The following is a 10,630-nucleotide window of genomic DNA, read 5'->3' as shown; positions in this document are numbered from 1 at the left end:
GGGGCATTGTGAAGGGAGATGAATAACAATATGTTTGTTCACAGTACACTTGAACTTCTGCATGTCAGTACAGTTGGAAAAGCAGAATCCCGGAAGAGAATTCTAAAGTCTAGCAGTTCTGTGGAAGAAACTATAGGAGTAGAAGGCTTTCTCACACCTAGAAGTAGGATTTAGCTGCTTGTGGGGTTTGTCGGGGGTAGTCACGTCGAGAGGGTACAAGTGCTTGTAGTTCGCCAGAGCATTCACCATTTATCTAGCCATGCTGATAATTCTTGAACAAAGACGAAACTGCTATTTGTAGATAATTATATGCAGGGTGTGCCAAAGCAAGCGGAGAGTAAAAACAAACATTTATTTAGAGATCACGTATACGTACAACTAAATGTAATAAGACAATTATATCAACGAAAATTAAATGCTATTTATCAATGCAAGTGTTCTAGTTGATTTCCTTCTTGATTTACAAAGTTTTGAAGCCATATTCTTACGCTTTGACAAACATTTTCTATTTTTGCCTCACCTTGTATATATACTTGGTTGATGATCACATATAAATGTGACCGGACATTGGGGCTTCGAATCTCAGCTTGCATGCACTTGCTGCATCTAGCCACGCTGATAATTCTAGAACAAAGGCCGAAACCGCTATTTACAGATAATTATATATATAGACTATCATCTATCCGAAGCCAGGAATCGAACCCACAACCATCTTGCTGATAGTCAGCAGCTCTAAACACTAGACTATGTGACAGGCGCTATTAGTAACTAAATTCATCGACGTTTGTTTCCTCAAACCTTTTTTTCGTATATACTTTACTGGTATCGTAGATATGTTACACGTTTAATGATTTGGGCGTGCCCGGAAAAACTCGTCCCCGGAAAACCCATACCCGGAAAACTCGTACCGATTTCGAACATGTGAGGTGGTATTATGTGGCTCTCATTTTAAATCACATCAAACACTGTAATCGTGGCCGGAAACTTCGTTGAGCTGTGCAGTTTGAAAATACTGGTGATGGTCCTGTTGTCATAACTTGGGTCGATTGAGAGCATGAGTTTGTTACGTTGTTGGTTGTATAAAAGGTCTATCTCTTTGTAAGTCGTTATATATAAAGTGCATTAGATATATGATGAGTTGTTTATATGAAATTTCTTCGTGTCATCTAGTGTTTATAAATCCCTGTGGATGTGTGTGTGGAACGGGTTACAGGGCATTTAGAATACGGATAACACAAAGGGGACGGAAAGCAGTTCCGGGTTGCCAATAATGAACTCATATTTTTGTTTATCCGAATGTTGGTTGATGAATCTGCTAAAAGCTGAAATGAATATTTATTTAAAAAAAAAAAACGACCAGGAGTCTTCAGTTATATTTTAAACAGTTTTTATTTCACTATATTTCCTTAGAAGATTGCACGCGTGTTTTAGACTTTGCTCCATCCCGTACAGGGCTATTATGGCCCTGTTTCCAACACTCTTCGTCCGTCTAGCCCTCTCTCTAGCTCTGACTATCTTTTTTCTACATAACAGTTACGAAACGATAAGAATGTTCATTATCTAACATTTTTTTAAAATAATAATAGTTGATATTCTAAATTAACTATCAGTAAGGTCACCCGATATTTCCCAAGCATAACATAGTTGTACAGCGGCGCATGGGTTGCAACAAAAAAGAAAACCGGTTTTCATCAAACAGAAATGGAATCATGTCGTCTTTTCTAGGGCGACAATTTTATCGTTCTACCCTGTATTAGTTGACGTTTTGTACAGACGACCCTAAAACAGATTTAACGTATATTTTACGTTTTAAAATCTTGAAAATAATAGAAATAATTATTTACATGTCTTAACTGTTTTCTAAATGTAACATAGTACACACGTTTACACACTTGTTAACACGTAGACAATCGGGACCCAACATGTTGTAAACTCTGTCACAAAGAAGACAAAGACAAAGAATAAGAAAGAAATTCCAATCGTTGTTTCAGATTCAAACAAGAGAAATCCATTTCCATCTGTTTAATGCGATCGTGATCTTTAACGTTATCTTGATCTTGAGTCTTTTTCTCTCGAACGAGATCCTGATCATCGGTCTGTACACACATTCTTCTTTTAATAAACTTTTTATTTTTCCTTGCCGTGACGTCACTTCACATACGGCTCGGGCATTTGCCATACACGCGTCTACGCTGTTAGATAAAATATATTCTTCACTGTGATATTCGTTGTTTAAATTTATTCCTGATTCATGAAACGAGGAAAATCAAATAAACAATGATTTTTTTAATGCTCATGTGTTTCAGGAATCAATTGAATAGTTTCCTAATCTGTGGACTTCGCTGCAGATTTCTCGCCAGACTTGGGTGTCGGATTAAACATAAATGAAAAATTGGTCATACGTCGAAGCAGACCGGATGGTCCATCGTATGAATATGAGTCTGTTTCTGTCGTTTCCTGTGATTGTGAACTTATATCGCAAAGTATAGAATTAATTGCCTACAATGAAATAAAACGTCGCTCGAAAATACAAAAAAGGCAATAAATTTCGAGCAATAAAAACTGAATAACAAAAAAAAATACAACGCAAAGAAAAAGAAAAAAGAACTAGAAAGCATTGTCTGAAATGTATGACGACATACTTCCTTTTCGTTACCTGTCTCTTTTTTCATTTGGAAAATCTATGACTACTAAGCTAACACTTGTAATATAATAACACAACACAATACTATTCAGAAATAAAATAAAACAGCATTTAAACCTACTGATAAATTGTTTATTGTGCAGAAACACACACACCCGAAATTTATACAATTTTGAACAACTGGATTTCAAAGTATCCTGTACTTCTATAAGGCCACCATTCGCCCATGTATGGAGTATTGTTATCACATTTGGGCTGATGCCTCTGCTACTAGTCTCTCGCTCATAGACAAGGTTCAAAAGAGAGTCGCCAATCTGATAGGCCCTGAACTGGCATCTAAGCTTCAGCCTCTGTCCCATCGACGAAACGTTGCATCCCTCTGCCTGTTCTACAAGTATTTTAATGGTGAATGCTCTGACGAACTGCAGACACTTGTGCCCCCACGACGTAGACACCCTCGACAAACCCGACAGGCAGCTAAATCCCACACCACGCTGTAGAAATCCCTAGATGTAAAAGATCTTTCTACTCCAGTAGTTTCTTCCCCAGAAACGCTAAACTCTGGAATTCCATTCCAGTTCTCTGCTTCCCTAACTGTACTGACATGCAGAAGTTCAAGTGTAACGTGAACCGACATCTTGGTGCCCAAATCCCAACATAGTGCCCTAGTAGTTGCTGCCCCTGATAGTAGCCCCCTACACCAAAGTGGCAATGTCTGGGGTGAAAATGTAATTTTAAAAAAAAACTATTTTTATTTATTTTTTTTATTTTTTGGCAGACTTTCATAGGCAATAAATAATTAGGAAACATTGATCCTACACCAAAATGTTTACTCTAAATCATTAGGTGAATATGTTTTGTCTATTTTTGTTTCAAATTATTTACTTATGGCAAGTGTTCGTTGATTATGTGGTTTGTTTCTACATTCGATAACTTTCTTTTATACTTCGACGGCGTTCATCATTGCTTTGCATCCTTTGATGTCGATTTTTTTTACTCTACTTTTTTCGGGACATTTCTTACTGCTATTAAAATTATGGGTCATAGTGATTTTCTTTATGCTTTATATTTTTTGAGTCCTCTTGTATTTTTTATGCATTTGTTTCATTTTATGTGTCTGCTTTAGTTTCCTGTAGTTTTTTTTTAGTTTAGTTTCATCTGTTTTCCTTTATTATGATACTTTTTTTTACTCACTAGGAGTAGTCACACAAGTCATCATCAAAGATTTTTCTTTGAGAACAACGTGCGCTGTTAACTGGAGTTTGAGTGACAACAAATCTCTCCAGATTTCCAGTACTTTCCGCCTCTTTCCATAACATTTGCAGATACATTTGCCTTATCGCAATGGCCGCTTACCATTGATTTATCATTAGCGGCGACCATTAGTCTTCATTGAGAGTTGGGTGACAAAAAACCTCCCAAATCTCCCAGTCCTCTTAACACCCATCCAATGGAGGTCTGGCTAGTGCTTTCTTTCCTCGGTCTTTCCATCCTCCTTGATATTCCTCGATTATTGGGTGTGGTGTCAGTTTGTGGTGACGCATGCAAGAACAAAATAGATAAATAAATGTATGGGTGGAAGGCAGGGAGATTAATTTACTATCATACAGTTTTCATGAGTTTAGATAATGTTCTTTTGTGTTTTACCTCTGTAGCAGTTTCTGTATAGCTGTATGTCCCGCGTGTGCCTGTAGCTCACGTGTTTTAGTCTCTGCATTAAAGCGTTTCCTTAATATTTTAGCCATTTTCATTAGTGTTATTCGTTATGTTATTATTTTTATTGTTATTATTATTATTATTATTATTATCATTATTATTATCATTATTATTATTATCATCATCATCATTATTATTATTATCATTATCATTATCATTATCATTATTATTATCATTATAATAATTATTATTATTATTATTATTATCACCATTATTATCATTATCATTATTATTATCATTATTATTATTATCATTATTATCATTATCATTATCATTATTATTATCATTATTATTATTATTATTATTATCATTATTATTAGCATTATTATTATCATCATTATCATTATTATTATCATCATCATTATTATTATTATTATTATTATCATTATTATTATTATCATTATTATTATCATTATTATTATTATTATCATTATTATTATTATTATTATCATTATTATTATTATCATCATTATTATTATCATTATCATTATTATTATTATTATTATTATTATTATCATTATTATTATTATCAGTATTATTATTATTATCATCATTATTATTATCATTATTATTATTATTATTATTATCATTATTATTAGCATTATTATTATCATCATTATCATTATTATTATTATCATTATTATCATTATTATTATTATTATTATTATTATTATTATTATATCTGGTGTCACACTTTGTGTCTGGCTATTGTTATTGCCGATTCTATGCTGATAGGCGGATCATAACAAATGATCATAGGCTACCAGTATCTACTTTTTGCAGGCCTCTAGTACTTTCCGCCAGATTCTGGCGATTCCCAACAAGACAAGATAGTCTTCTGAAGCACTCTAACATTGAAATGGATAACAATTTTCTCAATCCACTTGTCAAATCCTTTTATTATACTCCTCAGAGCTCCCATCACAACGGGTATAATTTTTACTTTTTCATCTTCCATAACTTTTTTTATCTCCCTTTTTCAAATCTTGGTAATTTTCGATCTTTTATTTTGCCTCCGCATCAGGTCCTGGATATGACCTTAAACTATATCCGATGGTGAGGACCCAGCTTGCAGGCCTTAGGGAGTGTGGAGCCACCCTTTAATTGTCATTGCTCCCCGGTCCACTCTGACCCGGAGTAGTAGTACCTGTTAGGGTCCCAACTATGGGTTAAATAGAATACGACTTAAAAAAACAAATATACTATATTAAAAAATCGTTCTTCAAAATCACCAGATTCGGCATTAAATAACCTGAAAAGGGTTGATATACCGTAAAACAAAACAACCAAACCATCAGCTATCACTACTACTATATCAATAATTATTGTGTTCTATTTTTTTCTTTAATAAGACTCAATCTGTTCTACTTGCTTCAAACAAATTATCACAGTGGATATTCATATTCCAAAATAATTTTACATTACCATTCTCAACCACGCTTTTTGGAACACGTTTGTATCATTTTTCACTGCATCCCAACCTCTTTTCTTGCATATATTCCAATTGACATTTCTCGCAATATTGTCATGTCGTCTCTTGTACTCCTTTTAAACGAACTTCTCACAACGATGTGTTGTACATTCTTACCTTTCTTTTGACACAATCAACACATTTATCTGCTTTAGTAAAATGATACTTCGCATAATTTGTCCTTAGTGATTGCTCCTATGCGGCACATATTAGGGCTTTAGTTCCAACATTCAAGTCATATTTTCACAACCATGTTCTTATTTTTGATCACGGCCTCTACTAGATCCCTACTTAATTGACCATGCGTTTTCTTCTCAAGACAATTCTCTTCGTATTGGTTAGGGCTTTCCCTCCTTGGCCTTTCCTCCTTAACTGTTCGACTGTTTAGTGTGGTTCAAGTTGATGCGTAATATTAACAACAACAACAATAACAATAATGTTAACTATAATTATAATAATGATAATTAATTAATGAACAAACAAATAAACTAGTATAAACAAAAATAGAAGCGGACATATCTGAACACATTCAGATTAAAACTAGGTCACGTTCTAACACAAAGAAAAAATGGCTCTATTCCAAACCAAAAACGAACAAAGGGAGGGGTGAATGACAAGTAAAGTGAATCTGTCTAATAAACGCGCGCCCATAGGCTGCGATAAATAGTTATGTGAATAACAAAGACTATGATTAGCCAACTAGCAAACTCAACGCCATGTGAATATATATAATAAAAAAACGCGGTAACATCAATTCTATGCAATAACCTGATGAGGATGAAACGCAAAGAATTATGTGTAGTTTAATTGCCATATATATTTTCAAAACATACTACTTAGCTCTACTCATGTATTGAACACTGTTAGTTAATACTAAAAATAGATACATAAGAGTTTATGCAAATACATAAAATAGATAACTTAGTGGAAGGGTGTGGATCCCTCGATCAATAGCAATCGTCTTCTCCTGCACTGATGATTGTGAAAGCATGAAACATTAGTGTCTGTAAAATAGAGTTTTATATATATATATATATATATGTATATATATCTATATAATTATGTGTGTGTTTGCATGTGTGTGTAATTGTAATTTAGGTTAGAATTTTGTAATTGTGGATTTTCTAGTAGAAAGTCGGCTTACGCATGTGCTAAGTGTGCGATATGTTGAATTTAGTTGTATTTTTAAGAATTTAAATTGCATTTTAAAAATTTACTTTCGCATATTTTTTATAAAATACGCAAAGCATCTTGAGATTATATATGCATAAAGTTTTACTTATATATGTATATATATACTTATATATATATACATATGTATATATATGAAGTTTTACTTATATATATGTACATATATACTTATATATATATATGTATATTGATATATGTGGCTTTCTGTATATTTAACACCCCTATCTCCCTCTTTTTATGAACACCTCTTCTTTTTTTCTCGTTATCGTTGCTATTTTAATCTATGCGCAATGTGTTCACCAAGTCATTTCTTCTCTTTTCTCTCTTCTTCTATTTCTCTCAATCTCTCTCTCTCTCTCTCTCTCTCTCTCTCTCTCTCTCTCTCTCTCTCTTATTTACTCTTTCTCTCTTTCTATATTTCTCTCTCAGAGGTTTCGTTCCTTCCACTGCCCTTTTCCCCTTAATTGTCGAGAAATAAAAGAAGGCCCGTTGACGTTTGTCGCATTGCCAAATTGATTAATTGTTTGTAGGAGGTGATCAGGGTGCTTATGGAAAAAGCAAAACAGATTTGAGAAAAGATGAACGGGGGTGGGTAGGGGTAGGAGGAGAACTTCCGGTTGACAAGTGCACTATTAATTTCCGAGCGTCACGTGGCGAACGTTTTACACTATAATCCATATTAAAATCTCATTTTTTTTTGCGCTGTTTTATTTTTCTTTTTTTTAAGTTTTTCATTTTCCGCAATATTTTCATTTATTTCCGAGAAACGTTTTTCTTGTCTTTGTGTTATTTTGATGTGATTCTAGTTGACAGATATTCCAGTGATTTATACAGAGCGTTTAGAACATTTAATGCCAAAACACAATACATGTCTAAAACTATTACTTGTATACGATTCGTCGAACGAAGGTCAGCAATTTTACACCTACAGGGTGTCTCCAAAACGTACTCACACTTCAAACGACGCTAAAAACGTAACTCATAAACATAGAATGAAAATGGAATAGCTTCGAATACAGATGACAAATGTAATCGAAGAATCATGTTCGCAAATGTTCAGATTGATGGGCATTATTGTCCAGACAACGCTGACAAAAATTAAAGTGAGTACATTTTTAGACATACTGTAGATAAGGGTTCGTACTGTTGCATGTTCTTATGGTGATAATATATAATAATAATAATTTATATAGTTGAGTGAGGAAGTTTTCTTTACGATTTACAGACCCGTGAACTAATCACGGCTCTTGAATTATCAACTCAAACTTCCTCGAAATCTCAAACTAATTTCCCCCTTTTGTTCACTCATAAATGAACTATTATTTTCAATGAAAATATTTCCTAAAATGTAATAAATCTTTTTCCTTTTATAAATTGAAAGTTTACCTTGTTTGTTATGTTGATATATTTTCTACGAAAGAACCTCGTAAATTCGACTCTCTGTCTCGCTCTCTTTACTTCTTTTCCCCACAATAATAACATTAATTAATAATAATTAAACAATAAAAAAATAGGAATAGGCCAAACTGGCGACCCACCGACGTGATTATTTTGAACACGCAAACAATTCTATAAAAAAAAAGCTACCTTCTGATGTTTCAAGTAACCAATCTTTTGACGTGAATTTCAACGAAACTAAACAAAATGAAAACAAGCCAAGAAATAATTTCACTACAAATTCACCACGGACCAACAACAAACAAACTAAACAAAATATTTAAAAAAAAAAAAATTATTCTTTTGAAACAAAAACATATTTTCACAAAAAAAAAAAATATATATATATATATATATATATATATTAACATAAAAACATATCTTCATAACAAAATTATAAAAGACAATACACAGCAAAAGTGTGTATAAAAAAAGGAAAACTAAAATGGAAGAAAACGAAGTCGACATGGCAGCAGAACAAGATAAACCAGTGCAGTCAATAGCGATGAAAACTCCGGCATTTATTGATTCAAATGTACTAGCTTGGTTTTCAATAATGGAAAACCAGTTCAGTATTATGAACATTAAGCAACCAAGACAAAAATTTTACCATATTCTCGCGTCACTACCAACGGATATAGTTGGAAAATTACAAAACAACATACTGGAATCAAAAAACTTTGATAAGTTAAAAGATGCTGTGATTAACCAGTATGAAAAATCAAAGCCTGAAATGCTGGACAAACTAATGTCATCTTCAATCATGACAGGACGTCCTTCGATTTATTTGAACGAACTCATGTCGTTTGCAGGTAGAATTGGTGTTGAAGAAGACATTGTCCGACATAAGTTCATCCAAGCCCTACCTCATTCGATCAAACCCGTGGTAGCAGCACAAATTGATCTCGATCTGGAAAGACTTGGCAAAATGTCCGATGATCTGCTGTTATATTTTAATAGACAGGAAGCCACGCAAATACAACAGATATCATGGAACTAAAACCATCCTCACCAGAGTGATGACGGATCTCAAAGAAAAAGTAATCCGTCACAAAAATCATATAATTGTCCAAATGGAGTTCGTCCTTTTAACAAGGATCAGAGACCCAAAATCTGCTGTTCACATCTATATTTTGCTGAACGTGCAAAATATTGCAAACCATGGTGTAAATGGCCAGACAAACGGAATGTGCAAATGCAACCCAGTTCTCGTCCTGCCTCCCCTGCTTTTGGTAAAACATCGGAAAACTAACCCGGCGAAGCGTGATAGCTTCCACATCTTCGCCGCTTCTTAAAGTAGCCGCACGGTTAGGAGCTATAAAATTGAATTTCGTTGTGGATACGGGAGCTGCAATATCTGTAATCCCAAGAAAATATATAAGCGGTATAGTTATATACCCAACAAACATCTCAATTGTGTCAACTAACGGTCAGAACATTGAATGTTCCGGTCAAGTAGTATTAAACCTGGCACTTCATAACCTGAGGCGCGATTTCACTTCGACCTTTCTCATTGCAGAAACTACCAGATCTCTCCTAGGTTATGATTTTCTGAATCATTTTGGATCGATGGCTGATTGCACAAATAAAAAATTGATTGATCAAACAACCAAAAGATATTCAAACGCACAGCCATCACCAATACTTATGAACATTGCTTTATGCTCGGATAACGTTGCTGACACAACAGTTCACACAATTTCGCAAAAATATCCCAACTTAATTTCTCCACATCGCGATTCCAACGCAACAAACCTAAAGTAACCCTCCATCTTTCTCTAAAACGAGGCAGTTATCAGCCCAGAAATACAACATAGCAAAAGAGGAATTCAGGAAACTCCAGAATGCCGGAATTATATCCCCCTCTAAATCAGAGTGGAGTTCGGCCTTGCACATGGTGAATAAATCTGATAGGACTTATAGACTTGTAGGTGGCTACAGGTTACTAAACACTATAACAAAACCAGATCGATACCAAGTGCCAAACATAAATTCCTTGTCATCAAAACTGCACGGTAAGAAAGTTTTTTCAAAAATTGATTTATCTTCTGCTTACCACCAAGTACCAGTCCATCCGGATGATGTGTGCAAAACAGCCATCACAACACCCTTCGGTTTATATGAGTACAATAACATGCCTTTCAGTTTGCGGAACGCATCTAGTACTTTCC

This window comes from Euprymna scolopes, chromosome 6, assembly GCF_053919585.1.
Source record: "Euprymna scolopes isolate OS-2025 chromosome 6, ASM5391958v1, whole genome shotgun sequence".
Lineage (NCBI taxonomy): Eukaryota > Metazoa > Mollusca > Cephalopoda > Sepiida > Sepiolidae > Euprymna > Euprymna scolopes.
Note: the sequence above shows the minus strand (reverse complement) of the source record.